The sequence below is a fragment of the Cervus canadensis genome, chromosome 33 (assembly GCF_019320065.1).
Source record: "Cervus canadensis isolate Bull #8, Minnesota chromosome 33, ASM1932006v1, whole genome shotgun sequence".
NCBI classification, from domain to species: domain Eukaryota; kingdom Metazoa; phylum Chordata; class Mammalia; order Artiodactyla; family Cervidae; genus Cervus; species Cervus canadensis.
The window spans coordinates 26,424,365-26,441,800 of record NC_057418.1 but is presented as its reverse complement, the minus strand read 5'-3'; the positions used below and the strand labels follow the sequence as shown (position 1 = coordinate 26,441,800).

Below are 17,436 nucleotides of genomic sequence, written 5' to 3'. Positions count from 1 at the left end.
AGGCACCACTGAGTGACTAACAATAAACTACAATGGAAAAGAATAGAGAAACTACAGGTACATACAGATATAAATGTATAGCTGAATCACGGTGCTAGACACCTGAAACTAACACAAGATTGTGAATCAATGATATTCAGTATAAATAAATACACAAAATTTTAAAAAGAAAAGAACTTGTCACAATCAAGTGAGTGAAGGCTTGCAGACACAAACCTGTCGGCACACCCCACTGACTCCCTGACAAGGCAGCGTGGCAGAGCTGGGTGACGCTGCGGTGGGGCCGCAGTCCCGGGGCAGGCGGGGTGCTGGAAGGGTACCAGCACCCGCAGAGATGCCTGTTGCAGGGCATGGGTTCTGGGGTGTCCAGGCTCAGGAGTTGGGCTGCATGGGCTTAGTTGCTCTGTGGCATGGGGTTGGGGGGGTGGGGGCAGATCTTCCCAGACCAGAGATCAAACTTGTGTCCCCTGCATTGTACTATCCACTGTGCTACGGGGGAAGACCAGGAGGTGATTTTTCAATGTAGAAAGAAGTTGGCCCACCCCAGCTTTTGAGAGGTGCCCTGGGGGCCGCGAGCATCTCTGTGGAGTCCTCCAGTACTTAAATGCTCATCTGTCTCCCGCACATGTGTTTTTGGTTTTTTTTTTTTTGCACATGTGTTTTGATCCTTTCTCCAGCAGTCCAGTTTTAGTCCTTTGGGAAAAGCTTCCTCAAGTATATGATATTAGCTCCTTACCACATAGGAAGAATGCACCAGAAAAGACCACTGCGGATTTCCACTTCACAGAAAGCTTTCTGAAAGGCCTGAAATCAGAAACAGGAAGCAGGTGTAATACTGGGCTCCAGGAGCCCCGTGGGCCCGGGTGCCACCCACCCAGCATCTCGGGGCCCAGAAAGGCTGAAAGCTGTGCTGTTTCTCCCTCCGAGACACAACTGCTTGTCTCCTGAAGCCGTCATGAGTTCAGGTTTCTGCCGACCTTCTGGGGAAAATGCTACAGGAGACGTCCCCTTCCGTCTCGCAGTCACGGGTGGTTTAGCACACCTCAAACTCTCCCTGTGAGGTCTTGGGGTGCAGCTTGATGCAAACAATGAAGCCAGAATAATTCTTCCGGTTGTTTTCAGTTAGTCCTCAGGACAGATGAGAGCCGGGCGCTTCTCTGGTGGCTCAGTGGTAAAGGATCCTCCTGCCAATGCAGGAGACACGGGTTTCATCCCTGACCCGGGAAGATCCCACATGCGGCGGGGCAACCAAGCCGTGTGCATCCATCCCAACTACTCAGCCTGTGTTCTAGAAGCCGCGAGCCGCAACCGCTCAGCCCACTGAAGCCCCTATGCCCTGGAGCCCGCGCTCCCCAGCAAGGGAAGTCACCACAGTGAGAAGCCCACACACCGCAACTAGAGAAGAAGCCCATAGCAACAAAGGCCCAGGACAACCAGAAATAAAAGAAAGTAATAAATAAAATTATATATTAAAAAAAAAACACAGATGAGACCAGTCCTACCAGGCTTCATCTGCTCTCGTGTCTCGAGGGTGGGCTGCAGACTGCTTGCTTAATAAATCCTGCCTGCTTGAAAAAACATAAAGACAGGTGAGTGTCTCAGTGATGGGGAAGTCAAGAAGGATCTTTCCAAACTGAGGAAGAGGAACAGCAGAGAACGCCCCTCTCAGACCTGGGGTCAGGAGAGAGGGCCTTACAATACTTGTGGCCTTTTCACACAAGACAAGGGAAGCATCCTTCAATGGCTCTCCAGGGGCAGGAGTGGGGGGAGAAAATCTGCATCATTTTTATGGTGACTCACCTATAAACCTTAATTAAAAATTTGTTCATAATGCAATAGTATCATCAACTCTACCTGAATAAGATACATTTTTTCTAAAAAATCTGTTCAAATTGTGTGAAATGGCCAATAGTTGAGGAAAGCAACCTCAAAGACAGAGTCCTCTCCTGAATATAAAATAGATCACAAACATAAACGCAAATACCCTTTTCCCCCTTAAATCCAAGATGTAGGTAGACGCTCATAAATCCAGGTACCCTCTTAGTTGAAGGGCTTCGCTAGTGGCTCAGATGGTAAAGAATCCACCCGTAAAGCAGGTGACACAGGTCTGATCCCTGGGTTCAGAAGATCCTCTGGAGAAGGAAAGGGCTACTCACGCCAGTATTCCTGCCTGGAAAATTCCATGGATGGGGGAGCCTGGTGGGCTACAGTCCATGGGGTTGCAAAGAGTCAGACATGACTGAGCGACTAACTCTTAATTTAAACATTTAAATCATATCTACAGAGTGAGGAGAATTTCTGAAATCCAATGACCCACTCCAGTGTTCTTGCCTGGAGAATTCCACGGACGGAGGAGCCTGGTAGGCTGCAGTCCACGGAGTTGAAAAGAGTCGGACGCGACTGAGTGCCTTTCACTTCACTTCAGTGACCCTTTCATGAATTTTGTCATTAAAAGCCTTCCAATGTAATTAGGGGGAAATGAGTTTGAAATATTTTTAAAGGAAGGTTCTTCATCTATCACCCTCTAAAGATTTATTGCCATTCTCTAAAAATTATTTACAAAAATAGAAAACAAATCAGCATACAGTTATCATCTGGTATGTAGGAGGGGTTATTAATATAAAATGAGTCTAAGCACCTCTGTCACTAACGATTCAAAAACCTTAAAGAACCTACCTGTCTTCCCTTCTTCCCAGGGAACATCATTATAGATGACAGGAAAGAACATACAATGATACAACTATGGGTTTTGTTTGTTTATGCACGTGGACAGGGGTAATATATGACTGTATAGGGTTTGTCTGTAAAAAATTTTGGTTTCAAATGTAAGCAATTAGATATAGCTCAAAAAAATAAAAAAAAACCTTGTCTTTTTTTTTTTTTTTTTGGACACTATGTTTTTAATAAGTTTTCTACATTATCCTTTCAGGAGAAGGAACTTAGAATTGAAAAGGTATCAAAGAACTATTTCAGTTCAAATGTACTGATATTAGTAGAGGGAAAACCATATGAGGTCAGACTGTTCATGTACATGTGCTTAACATACAGTCTTGTCCTGGAATATACTGGATGCTCCTTAGGTGTTACTGAAGTGGATGAATGACTTAAAGATGATAAATTCAATTACTATATAGCAGAAGAAAAAAGAATATTATTCAGTAGACAAAGGAAGACAAGAGAAAACAATTAAAATTAGAGTCTGAAGGTCTAATTTACTTGACATGTTTCTGTGCTAATCTTTTTCTTCTTTGTCTCTGCCTTTAATCTCCTGGTGACCAGTGTTTGCAGCATACAAGGGAGGGCTGCATGGACAGGAAAGGGTAAAAGTACTAGCCACCACTGCAAGTACCTATTTTGATGTTGTTGTTCAGTCACTCAGCCATGTCTGACTCTTTGTGACCCCGTGGACTGCAGCACACCAGGCCTTCTTGTCCATCACCAACTCCCAGAGCTTGCTCAAACTCATGTCCATCAAGTCAATGATGCCACCTAGCCATCTCATCTTCTGTCATCCCCTTCTCCTCCTGCCTGCAATTTTTCCCAGCATCAGAGTCTTTTCCAATGAGTCATTTCTTTACATCAGGTGGCCAAAGTATTGGAGTTTCAGCTTCAGGTACTTATTTAGTTTGTTGATATTAATAAAAAAGAAGAAAAAAAAATGTGCTTAAAGATCATGAAGACCAGCCCCTCATTTTGCAGATGAGGAAAGTAAGAAATCAAATGATTTGACTAAGGTCACAGACATAGTCAGCTAAACGTAAGGAGTATCATTTTATTATTTATTGCTTTGGGGGGAGGGGCTATATGATGCTAAATAAACTTATCATAGACCTGCCTGATATCAGCTGCCCACCCCCAAATATTGGATCGAGTTTGTTTGGTTTGACCAACCCACTGATTGTTTTTATGTTGATTTTGATAAGAATGCTAGGAAAATAATGTTCTTAAAATTTTACTTTGCACAAAAATGATTGGGGGAGTGCCTGTTAGAAATGGATCTTTTCTAAAACTCACAGACTTAGAGAATGAACTTATGGTTGCCAGGGGAAGGGATAGTTAGGGAGTTTGGGAAGGTCATGTACACACAGCTATATTTAAAATGGATAACCAGCAAAGACCTATTTTATAGCACATGGAACTCTGCTGAAGGTTATATGGCAGCCTGGATGGCAGGAGGGCTTTGGGGGAGAATGGATACATGTATATGTATGGCTGAGTCCCTTCGCTGTTCACTTGAATACCCCAATGCAAAATGTTTTTGGTATTTAAAAAAATTTTTTTAATTAAAAAAAAGAAAAGAAAAGAAATGCATCTTTCTGATGCTGAATTCCTGAGAGTCTAATTCTGTGGATCTGGAGTGAAGCTAAAGAATCTGAATTTTGACAAACACATCCAGTGACTTGGATGCAAAAAATTACTTTGAGAAACACTGTTCTCAAGAGCCTGAGGTCAGTCAAGACCCACCTCTCAGCAACAGCCTTGGAAAGCCCCTCTGACGGATTTACAGAGCTGCTGAAATGAAGTCTGACATGTGGGAGAAACATGTGTAAATCCTGTTTTGAAGAATACTGCGACGTCATCACTATTAGAGATATATATTCAATCATATACAACTGTATGTTGGTGACAAGGGCTATATTCAAAGTCATTTCTTTTCCTTAACTACTTGACACCTTGTGAATGTCAAGTTCACTTCTCAAGACTAAGCTAAATGCCATGCTCTTAACATAGAAAGACTAAGAGGCACCGAAAGCTTTAAGGAGCTCCATGAGGAAAGAGGCCAGGCTGGTCCAGTGTTGCTCACAAGTGTACCCCTTGCACCTCTCACTTGCTCTGCACATAATAGGTATGTGTTAATATATAGTTATAAATCAATCCAACAGAAGGGGAATATGAAACAGTATGAATATTTGGATAATTCTTCTGTATAAGTGATTACTTGTGATAATACAATTGATTAGTCTCTTACTAGAAGAATAATTCATCAAGAGGAAGGGGATATAATGCATACATATGGCTGATTCACACTGCTGTATAGCAGAAACACGACATTGTAAAGCAATTATGGGGCTTCCCAGGTGGTTTTGCTGGTGAAGAACCCACCCGCCAATGCAGGAGACATAAGAAACTGGGGTCCATCCCTGGGTTGGGAAGATCCCCAAAGGAGGGCATGGCGACCACTCCAGTATTCTTGCCTGGAGAATCCCATGGACAGAGGAGCCTGGTGGGCTATGGTCCACAGGGTCGCAAAAAGTTAGACACGACTAAAGTGACTTAGCATGCACACAAGTAAAGCAATTATACTCCAATTTAAAAATAAATTTTTAAAAAACTATTCACATGTTAAAAAAAAAAAAAAGAAAGAAAAATAACTCATATGTTTAAGAAGGCGTCAACTACAAGTCTGGGAGGAAATGGATGGCAAGAAACCCAAGGCTTGAGGAGAAAATCAGACCTTTCTTCCATGGATAAGTCTCTGTTTCTGATTCCCTAAAGTTTCCATTACTCGAAACCACAAGTTTCTGCAAGGCTCAGTGTATTTTAATTAAACCCCAGCGATGAACACAGACTTTCCAAACTCCGTCCTAGTTTGCACCATCCGGCTTCAAAGCCGGGTTGAAAGAAAACAGTGAGGGGGCCTGATGCTCAGCAAGGCCTTAGAAGCGTGTGTTGCCCTTGCCCAGAACAGAACCACAGAAGAACGGCGTGGACAATTACCCTGAGTGCATATAATGGCACTTAATGATCATTTCCTTGCCTTCTGGGATTGGCGTTTGGTTCTTTATTCGCCTGGTCTGTGTTCACAGAGTAAAACTCTTGTCTGTGTGACTCAGGCCATGAAAATGCTTGACTTGGCAACCCACATGGGTATTCCCCACACGGGCCTCAGCCCAGGGCCCCGGGAAGGGAGAAGGCCGGCCCTCACATCCCTCCCCGATGCCATCTGTGATGTCCCCGCGGCCCCTGCCAGCAGCCACAGTGGAGGGAGGCTGCAAGGGGAGGCTGTGTCCCGAGTTAAACTCTGCTCAGAGAGGCGGGTTCACAAAACCACACGGGACCCACAGGGAGACTGCCTTCTTTCTCCCTTCTTCCCTTTCCTTTCATGCTTTTTCTTTCTTCTTTTCTTGATCTTTCCCTTCCTCTCTTCCCTCCCGTGCCCTCCTTCTTTCTCTGCAGGTCTCTCTTTTTATTTTTAAAATTTTTATTAGAAAGAAAAAAAATTTTTTTTTGGCCTCACCACGCAGCTTGTAGGATCTTAGTTCCCCAACCTAGGATTGAACCCGGAGCCCTAAGCCGTGGAAGAGCAGAGTCTTAACAACTGGATCGTCAGGGAAATCCCTCTCTGTGGGTCTCTTGTGAAAAGGAAAGGCTCAAAAATCTCAAAGAAATATTCACATAGCAGGCATTTCTGTGGCCAGCACTGGCCTCTCCCAGGTCCATCTCTCTCCCCAACTCAGACCTTTGCTTTCCACATCAGAGACACAGGTAGCTCTTATGCAAAAGTAAAAAGAAACCAAGAGGAAAATCCAACAATGAACCGTTAGAGGATAGCCACAACTATGCTTTAATCTGAGCAACGTGGTCTGAAGGTTACCTGCATGGTCTCTGCAGATTAAGTGGGTGTCACCCACAGCACCAGTTAGTATCCTTGGCAACCAACTATCACTCAAAGAGGCTGGAGAGATTATCCTGGTTCAGGACCCTGAACAACCTCATACTTGAAACACATACTATGCAATGACTTGTGGACTCTGAACACAATTATGACACACACTGAGTCTGCCAAGCTCACCTTGTAGATGGGGGAAAAATACATAGTTTAAATATTAAACAATTCAATTTGCAGGGCAATCAGACCCAAAAGGGGATCCGGAAACCAATTTGCAGCCAGCACATATTCATGGCACAGAGAAGAGTGAGTTTCAGCTAACAGGTCTCTAAGGCCATTCATCCCAGTAATGGCATGGTCCCTGAACACATATCTGGAAACTGGATTGCAGCCACGGGGCCATAAAGATAAAGTTCAGGAAGTGAGTTGGTATCTTCACTTTAGTGCACTGGTTTGAAACTCTCAGGTCAGCATGAGCTGGTGAGTTTTAAAGGGGAATTGGAGATCTGGAAACAGCTCCAGGCTTGCTGCCTTTTCAGAGTTCAAAGCCATTCTTTTCTTGAGTGTTTACTGCCAGCATCCCAGCTCTGCCATCCATGAATAGGTGCACTATTCATAGGTGACTTGTGGTAGGCAAATGCCACGTGCTCAACCCAGGAAAATTGTTATCTGAATGATTTACACACACATCCTGAACCCCACTGGACACTAAACAGAGGGATGCTTTTGTAATAAATCTTGCATTCATCAACATTAATTTAAGGGAATCTGAGTTGGCAGTCAAGAGGCTGCTTTTCAATAAGCAGCCAAATTTTCTTCTATTAAATTTTTAGGAGACTATATTACCAAGTTCTGGGAAATACCATTGGCAAGAAGCTGAGCTGGAGTAGGTTTAGGAACTCAGTCGTGTTAAGCTCTCTCCCCCAAACACATCCGGGCCACGAGCACACGACGGATCAGGCAGTCAGATGGTGTCACTGCTTCCAAGGCCTCCGCGGTGGTCTCTTCCCAACCACCACCCCTGGAAGGAGGACAGAGAAATACTGCAGCGACAGAGGACAGGCCCAGAGGCTGTGCTCAGCGGAGGACGTAAAATGAAGACGCAGCCTGCAAGAAGAAGCCTTCAGGAGCTCTTGGAGCCTGTAATCCATTCGAGTAGGAAAGATGGCGCCTTCGAATGCGGAAGTAACCCTGCTGAGCCGCAGGGGCCTCTGCACCAGAGGATGGGACAGAGCCTCAGGGAGGGAGGGCCGAACAGGTGGGAGTGAACGGGGAGCGGGAGCGTGGTGAGGATGTGAGCCGGAGGCCCCGGACCTGCAGGGGAGGAGGAAGCGCCTTCCAAGGGAGGCGGTGGGAGGAACAATGGCTTGAAGCAGACATGGGGGGCCCTGAGGTCAAGCTGGCAGTGGCCTAGCCTCTTCTGGGCAACCCAGGGCACCAGTGCTCCCAGAGGGAGGGGGAGAAGGAACCAGTGTTTCACAAAGGCTGATACAGAGGCTGAGCCGGATGGGAAGACGATGCGAAATCCTGGCGTGGACTGAGCCTGGACTGCAGGCATTGCCCAGGTCCGCGGTTTTGAACAGGGGGAGCGTACCCCAGGTACACTGAGGTATGCCCTGGGATATGGGGAGAAAACGGCAGAGTTCTTGTTTGTACCTGCTTTTTAAATTCTCATCTTTTTTTGAGTATATTTTATATATTTTAAATGAACATACCAGTTTAAGAGAAAACGTATATACTACAGACTGACTTGTGCATCACCCTCATGTTTGTATGTTGAGGTCCTAAGCCCCAATGTGACTTGTAGTTGGAGATGGGGCCTTAAGGAGGTAATAAAGATTAAATAGGGTCATAAGTGTTAATAAAGATTAAATAGGGTCATAAGTGTTCACCCTGATTTTGATAGAAGAAAGAAGAAGAGACACCAGGGCGCACGCGCTCTCTCTCCCTCCCTCCCTCCCTCCCTCTCTCTCTCTCTCTCTCTCTCTCTTCCTCTCTCTCTCTCTGGAAACACAAAGAGGCCATGTGAGGACACAGGGAAGTGGTCGTCTACAAGACAGAAGAGTCTCATCAGAAACCAACCCTGATGGCACCTTCCTCTTGGACTTCTGGCCTCCAGAACTGTGAGAAGATAAAATTCTGCTCTTTAAGCCACCCAGTCCAGCACATAATACGGAAACCATCAAAAACTGGAAGAAGGAATTGTATAAACATCTCTTGTTAATGCACAGGATCAAAAGAGTCTGGGTGACCATGCTCCGGGTGCTCGGGGCCCAATCAATAAGGCAGTGAGTGCTAAGAGCTACTTCAGAGGAAAAGTAGGACCGCCGGGAGCCACTGGATATAGAAAACCAGAGGAAGAGAGGAAAGAACATGGTCTCTGGGTTTTCCAGTCTGGGAGGGGGTAGGCCTATCTCTATCCCATGGGAGATAAGGGTTATCCTACAGAAGGTTCAGAGATGCTTATGGACCACAGGAATGACGGATATCCTCCAAACAGGAAAGAGAAATGGCCAGAGAGGGGAAAGCAAAGTGGGGATCCCAGGGCCACAGAGGTCAGGAGAAAAGAGACTTCGGAGGAGGGCAGGGTAGGTAGCATTACCAGGGAGGTCAAGTGGAACGACCCCCAGAAATGCCTTGTGGAATTCCAGGAGGAGGTCATTGAAGACTTTTAAAAAAGTGACTTCAGAAGAGGGGAGAGGATGCAAGCTAGACTGTAGGGGGTTAAGAAGGGACAGATGGAGAGGAAATGAAGGCATCAGGTTTTCTTTAGCTTTTAACTATTAAAATGTGTCAAAGGCAGAACCACAGGGGGTGGGAGGTAAGCTTTTCCCTTCATCTCCAACCCCAGAGGAATTCCCAGTTACTCCTTAAATGGTGTTAAGTGTTAACTGGAGCTGGAGCGGTGGGCCACGGGGTGGGGGGTGGGGTGGACAGTAAGTCAACAGTAAAGTGGTCAATCTTGTCCCAGAACCTTCCAGACAGCTCTGCCTTTGTGTGTGAGTTTGTGTAGGGGGACAGAACATAAGACAAAGCCAGATGGGATACACCATTCTCAAACTCATATGCTGATTAGAAGTCTAGAAATTTCCCGCAAATTTCGTACCTTATTTGATAGTCGAATGTCAGAAGATCTGACATCAATGGCGGGAGGAGGCTGGAGTTCATTCAGGTATCTCAGCCGCCAGCAACAACTGGACAGCCAGGAGATGCCATCGCAGTGGTCTGGCTTTGCCTGGGGTGTAACATTGTTTACTATCCACTTCACAAGTGTGCAGATAAATTCAGAGTCAGGTGTGAGAACTAAGGAATGCTTACAAAAGTCTTTGGAATCCACAGATGAAAGGGGCTGTTTGAGTGCAGAGTGTTATCACTAATGATGGTGCACACTTGACGAATCAGATCATCCCAGAGTGTAAACCATGTCCTGTGAATAAACTCACTAACTCTAAAAGCTGCTTTAAACATTTTAGGTGAAAAGCAATAATTTATTGATAACTGTTCAGCAGGCTGTCTTTTCAACTCTAGAATTATCTTACTAGCTCACGTCCTGGGACATGTGTAGACCTCATGCAGAATTTCAACATATGTTTTTATAGAAATAATGACCTGTTTTATAGAATCAACCTCTCAGGGCTGGAGGGGTCCAGCCCCTTTTGCTCATTAAAGTACCCACTGTGATATCTACAAAAATAGTGGCCCGCCCATGCTCAATTTCTCCAGCCTGACACTTGCTAGCCCCTATTCTCTCTCCTTCTGGCTAGAGATAGTTTTAAAAGTCTTTTCTATTAACACCAGCTTTTGCATCTTTGCAAGTCAAGGCTCATTTAAGGCTTCTGCTGTCCTAAATCTCTTCTCACATTCATCCTTGGTTATTCATCCTTCTATTTCTATGTTTTTGTACGTCTTTCAGAAATCCGATCTTGCTGGAGAAGCTGTGAATTTTCAGCAATAATGACTTAAAATTCTCTCCCCCTAGCAGGAGAGAGAGAAAAGTTAGACTGTTAAATGGACATGAAGTGGTGAGTGTAGGTACGGAGGTGTGTGTGCAGGGACCACGGGATCCTGGAGAGGCCTGCCGCCCACTATGGGGGTGGGGGGGGGGTCGTGGAAAGGCTGCCCAGAGGGGCTGATCCCTGAGTGTGTCTTGCAATGCAGTCAGGGGAGGAGGGGGCTGGAGATAATGTCAGACAGAGAACAGCCAAGAGCAAAGACACGGACCCAATAGGTCTAGGAGTGAGGAAGGGGCATCGCGAGATGAGGATGGGGGTGGATATCAGGCCACAGAACCTTGGAAGCCAGGAAGGGGGGCTGGGCTTAATCAGATAGGGGGCCGCTCAGAGCAGTGACAGGGTTGAACATACATCTAATTTTAGGTGGAAGGTGGCAAAACTAGATAGGGTGTGGAGACCGAGCAGAAGGTTAACATAATCAGCCAAACAGGAGCAACAAATGGAGAGCAAATGAGTCAGAAAAAGACTGCTTCTGACACCAGCTCCTTTTTTTCTTTATATAAGAACTAATGTGCCACCACCCTGGTGCCCTGTGGACACTAACTGTTCATTTTGAAAACAACAAAGGTAACGGAGTCCTTTCTGACATTTTTGGTGAGGAGTTTAACCTTTCAAGCTGAGTCACTTATTATCTGATTTTCATTTGCATCAGAGCCTTGGTCGGGGGGGCGGGGGGTACCTGGGAGGGTAGTACTGGGAAGAAACAAAAGAGGAGCTCTGTATTAGGGAGCTGGTGGCACAGAACTGCGCTGCTAACCTCTCCAAACTAAGCATTTTACTTCTAGACATCGGAAAAAAATCTTGACTTCTATACCAATGCAGCAAAGGCGTTCCTAATTGCCCTGCTAACTTCAGGACAGCCTGCTCGTTGAGAAATGGGGAAGATGGGCAAGTACCAGCTGGTAGCAAAAGAAAATTCACTACTGACCTTCTTAAATTTAAACCAGAAGAGGAAAGACTTCAAATTCTGCTAGACTTTGAAGCTCCATTATCTTCCAAGTCATTCTGTCCTAGAAGAAAACAGCAAACGGGCTCATTACATTACTTATATGTGAATGATCAATTCACAACACATTAAATGAAGAGGTTACATTTCATGGACCAAGTAACGTACAATTTAGAACAAACTATTACTGTGACGATGCATGCAAAAGCCTCATTTTTTAAGTTCTATCTCTGAAGATAACAGATAATCTGACTTCATTTTGGTGATCAGGTCAGTTAAGCACCATTTGGCATTTCTGAGAGTGGCAAGCAATGATTATCGAGAGAAAAAGTTGCAGGCACTGTATCTGATTCAGACTCTGCAGCTGAGAAAAGTGAAATGTTATCTCCCTGTTGATTAATATGATCCAGTGAAAGTAAAATGGATTTGAAAGCCCATATTGTAATCACAGGATTTGGGGAATGGAGAGGGGTCTCCTTTCATAGATGAGGAAATAAGATCCAGAGAGGCTGTCCCACTCACAATCTAGTGGTCAGTAACTGCAGATCAAACCAGAAGTTCTTCCACTGGTGCTCTTTCTGCTACATCAGACTTCATTTAGGCGTAATCTTTCTAATATAATAGTTCTTATGAAGACCTCTGAGTTACAAAATACTCTAAATTTCACATTGATTTTACACACACAGTCTTTTTAAATGTGGAAGTCATTTTCATTTTTGCCACAAAATTCTAATAATGAGCTTATCCCACTCTTTATGGAGAAATGAGTCCCACTAGGGTATGGCAAGGGATTCCCGGGTGGCATTAGTGTTAAAGAACCCACCTGCCAATGCAGGAGACATAAGAGATGCGGGTTTGGTCCCTGGGTTGGGAAAATCCCCTGAAGGAGGGCATAGCAACCCACTCCAGTATTCTTGCCTGAAGAATTCAATGGACAGAGGAGCCTGAGCGGGGCGGGGGAGGGGGGGTGCTGGCGGCAACAGTCCATAGGGTCACAAAGATCCCTAGTCTGGGAAGATCCCATGTGCAGAGGAGCAATGAAGTCCATACACCACACCTGCAGAGCCCACACTCTAGAGCTCATGCTCTGCAATAAGAGAAGCTACCACGGTGAGAAGCCCGGACACTGCAACCAAGAGTAGCTCCCACTGGTCACAACCAGAGAAAGCCCACACACAGCAATGAAGACCCAGCACAGACAAAAATAAACAAACAAAGAAAGTAGAACAGAATAGCACAGAATGGAAAATATCAGAGCGTGTGCAGTCAAGGTAAGGCAACTCACATGGATACATGTCTATATCTCTGTATCAACCATTTATATATATATATATATATCTGTGTGTGCTGGTTTGCGAAAACACATTTTCTTTTGTAGGTGATGGTGAAAAGAAATGTGAAAGCTCTCAAGTTACAGAGCAAAGTGACAAGTGCTCTATTAGAAGGCTATAGAGAATGGTAAGTATAAACAAGAGGGAGTGCCTGCCCGCAGATTAATTTTCACTTAGTTACAGAGTAAGCTGGGGACTATTTTGATTCCTCATGAAAGACACATCTCTTAAGGATGGGATGCTCACATCTAATGCTCAGAGCTAGGAAGAGCTTGAGAAGGGCTGGTGTGAATTTTCCAGGACTAGCAAGGAAAACAGAGTGGGGTTCCCCCCTCTTGCATAGTCTGGCAAAGAAGATGGCACCCACGAAGACACAAAAGGCCCGGTAACACCAATGGAGCCAGAAGAGCGGATTAAACCTCAAGGAGATGGAACCCAAATCTAGCCTGAATTGCTAGAACTGTGGGAACTGCTAGGAAGTCTCTTTAACCCCCACCACCCCACTGTAATCTTCTCAAGAATAGTGCCTCCTTTGGGACGACAGGTTACTGCGACCTTTCTGATCAGGATAAAACAGTGACTCAATTTTCTTTCCTTTTAATGCAGTTTCCTTCAGATGTATCCTAGATGCCATGCTTACAGATACAGGATTTGTGGCAATCTACCAGATGGCCACATGGTATCTGAGTACGGACTCAGGGCAAGAGAAAAACCATCTTCTTGCAGAGGAATCTGAATGACTCATATTGTAAACCTCTCTCATGTGGGTTTAAGTGACTATGCAATAAGACAGCTCAGGATGGCAGTAAAGTTCTCAGTGTCATCCTGGTGGCTTGGTTATTACATATTTATTTTTTAAGAAGCAACGCCATGAGATTATGTCAGATTAATTATCCATTATTTAACTCATATTTTTCACAGTACAGACTTATGTGATGATTTTAAGAACTGGCTACTATACAAAATAAACAGCTCCAGAAATGTATAGAAAAATAATGACTGGACGTTTATAATTTGGGTTTTTTCACTTAACACCTATGTCTTTAATAAGTTCCTCTTCACCACCAGCTGAGGAAAGAACACTAGCATATGATAAAAGCAGAAGAGATACTTTATGTGGGATTTTTTTATCCTATAAAAACACAGATAGTTCATGAGAAAGAGCATCTCATGAACTAAAAGTTATTCTGCAAGTATTTGCCATTTTAGTTATTATTACCAATGCTAATAAACCATTATCAGGTAAAAATGCAAAATATTAGGACCCACAAGTAAATGAAGTTATATTTGATGAACCCTGGGAGTATGCATTTTTTCCACACCTTTTTATTTTTCACACCAAAGACTCAGGTTTAACTAACATTTTCCAGAATCAAGATTAATAATGAGGTAGAGAGTTTAATAAATAATCATTTTTCACAACAAAAGTGTGGATGGACTGTGAGAATCAGGTGCAGAGGAACTGTTGCCATGCCCAGCATTAAATGGTGGCAGAACCAGAACAGAAAGACAGATCCCGTCACACCAGAGCTCTCAAGCTTTAACTTCTAAGCTTGCTCGTGATTTTGGTTTTGGGCTTTTCTAACAAAGCCATAGCTGTTTTTCTGTTCTTTGGCTAGAATAGAGATAATCTATGTGACGCAGGGTTTCCCTGGTGGCTCAACTGGTAAAGAATCCGCCTGCAATGAGGGAGACATGGGTTTGATCCCTGAGTTGGGAAGATCCTATGGAGAAGGGAAAGGCTACCCACTCCAGTATTCTGGCCTGGAGAATTCCACAGACAGTCTTCTGTGGGGTCGCGAAGAGTCGGACGCAACTGAGTGACGTTCACTTTCACTTTGACTATGTAACATAATGATTATATATATAAGGGCATGCCTGCACACTAAGTCGCTTCAGTTGTGTCTGACTCTTTGAGATCCTCTGGACTGATGCCTGCCAGGCTCCTCTGTCCATGTGATTCTCCAGGCAAAAATACTGGAGTGGGTTGCCATGCTGTCCTCCAGGGTATTTTCCTGACCCAGGAATCAAACCTGCTTTTCTTATGTCTCCTGCATTGGCAGGTGGGTTCTTTATCACTAGCACCACCTGGAACCCTGTATATAAGCACACATCACAAGATCAGTGGTATCAGAGAATGAAAAGCTCCCCTTGTATATTAGCCAGATAACCTAAACCTTTCAACCGCTAGTATAGATTCAAATGCAACTTTCTGGCTTCTTAGCATTTTAAATTATGTCTGTTTTTAGATTTTACCACATTTCAATTAAAATTAGGTATTACCACTGTGTTTGCAAAAAAAAAAATCTCAAAATCATAGCTTACACAAGGTAATTGAATGTGTTGCTAGTAGAATTTGGCTTAAGTCCTACTTAAAGGTCGTTCAGTAGATAAATTTTAAGGAGTTAAAGGAAGCATCTGTAGTTTTTAAAAAAATTAAAAGGTACTTTAAATGTTTCTAAACAGGCAAGATCAAATTTTTTAATTTCGAAAAGGCAAAGGAACCAGAGATCAAATTGCCAACATCCACTGGATCATCGAAAAAGCCAGAGAATTCCAGAAAAACATCTAGTTTTGCCTTATTGACTATGCCAAAGCCTTTGACTGTGTGGATCACAACAAACTGTGGAAAATTCTGAAAGAGATGGGAATACCAGACTACCTGACCTGCCTCCTAAGAAATCTGTATGCACATCAAGAAGCAACAGTTAGAACTGTTGGACATGGGACAACAGACTGGTTCCAAATTGGGAAAGGAGTACGTCAAGGCTGTATATTGTTACCCTGCTTATTTAACTTATATACAGAGTATATCATGAGAAATGCTGGGCTGGATGAAGCACAAGCTGGAATCAAGATTGCTGGGAGAAATATCAATAACCTCAGATACGCAGATGATACCACTCTTATGGCAGAAAGTGAAGAAGAACTAAAGAACCTCTTGATGAAAGTGAAAGAAGAGAGTGAAAAACTTGGCTTAAAACTCAACATTCAGAAAACTAAGATCATGGCATCAGGTCCTATCACTTCATGGCAAATAAATGGGGAAACAATGGGACAGTGAGAGATTTTATTTTTTGGGGCTCCAAAATCACTGCAGATGGTGACTGCAGCCATGAAATTAAAAGACGCTTCTCCTTGGAAGAAAAGCTATGCCCAACCTAGACAGCATATTAAAAAGCAAAGACATTACTTTACCAAAAAAGGTCCATCTAGTCAAAGGTATGGTTTTTCCAGTAGTCACATATGGGATGTGAGAGTTGGACCATAAAGAAAGCTGAGCGCCAAAGAATTGATGCTTTTGAACTGTGGTGTTGGAGAAGACTCTTGAGAGTCCCTTGGACTGCAAGGAGATCCAACCAGTCCATCCTAAAGGAAATCAGTCCTGGGTGTTCATTGGAAGGACTGATGTTGAAGCTGAAACTCCAATACTTTGACCACCTGATACGAAGAGCTGACTCATTTGAAAAGACCCTGATACTGGGAAAGATTGAGGGCAGGAGGAGAAGGGGACGACAGAGGATGAGATGGTTGGACGGCATTACCGACTCAATGGACATGGGTTTCAAGAAGACCCAGTGCAGCCAAAAATAAAAATCTATGTATATAAAATAATTTTAATATAAATATTTTATATAATAATATATAATATTTTATATAATGATTTTATATAAAATAATTTTAAAAAGTTAAACACACAGCCCGCTCCCAGGGGGCAGGCCAAGGCCACGTTCCTGAAACCCGCATTTGCAATGCGCACCATGGCTGGAGGTACCGGCAGGGGAGACCTGGGATCCGGTCTAGGTCAACATGTGGCCTTCGGAGCCCATGGAGCACCCCTGGTGGAGGTGGTCAGAGTTGGAAAGTGACCTGCAGTTGGAGCCGGCTGCTTTCAAGGCTTTGTTCTCCTCTGAGAAGCCAAAGCCGGAAGACGAGAATCTCATTTTCTTCTGTCAGATGGGCAAGTGGGGCTTGCAGGCCATGCAGTTGGCCCAGAGCCTTGGCTACGAAGGGGCTCGGAACTATGAAGGGGCCTATAGAGAATGGTTCCAGAAAGAAGGTTGGGGAGAAGATGGCTTACTGAATGCTCCCTCCCCCCGGGCCCACGGCTGCCTTTAACTAAGAGTGATGAAGGGGCTGACTTATTGGGTTGGGCAGCTTCCCATAGCTTTGTGCACCAAAAGCAACAAATAAAGAGCATTTAATTAAAGGAAAAAAAGTTAAACCCAGAAAAGAAGTCATCAAAGAAGCTCAGAAGAGAGGTTATTCCTAGGGGAGAAGAGGGCCTGAGATGGGGACTGCAGGGGGCAGGAGTGAAGTTTTGTTTTTTGACCTCAGTAATTCATTAAACCATCCACTTGACTTGTGCTGGCTTTCTGTATCTGTGGAAGTCTTTTTCTTTCTCAAGAGATTTTCATGAAGCGTGCATTGGCTTGAAATAGGGAACTAACTAACAATAAACAGTCTTTTCCAGGTCTAGGAGGACAAGAAGAATGAAAATTTAAGCCTACGGTCCCTCAGACACAAAAGGCTGAG

General features: G+C 44.1%; 1 protein-coding gene across 13 annotated transcripts in view; it reads right to left on the bottom strand.

Annotated features, from left to right (window-relative positions):
- The window catches only part of SCAF8 (SR-related CTD associated factor 8), a 210,573-nt gene that overhangs the window by 11,021 nt on the left and 182,116 nt on the right, over positions 1–17,436 (bottom strand). For 3 of the 13 annotated variants that reach the window (XR_006267260.1, XR_006267270.1, XR_006267272.1), the window contains one exon: positions 11,552–11,633. The gene's annotated coding sequence lies outside the window, so the exon portion shown is untranslated. Of the gene's footprint in view, positions 1–736; positions 805–977; positions 1,185–1,502; positions 1,569–11,551; positions 11,634–17,436 lie in introns of all 13 variants that reach the window. The other 10 variants (XR_006267268.1, XR_006267263.1, XR_006267266.1 and 7 more) reach the window with 8 other exon arrangements.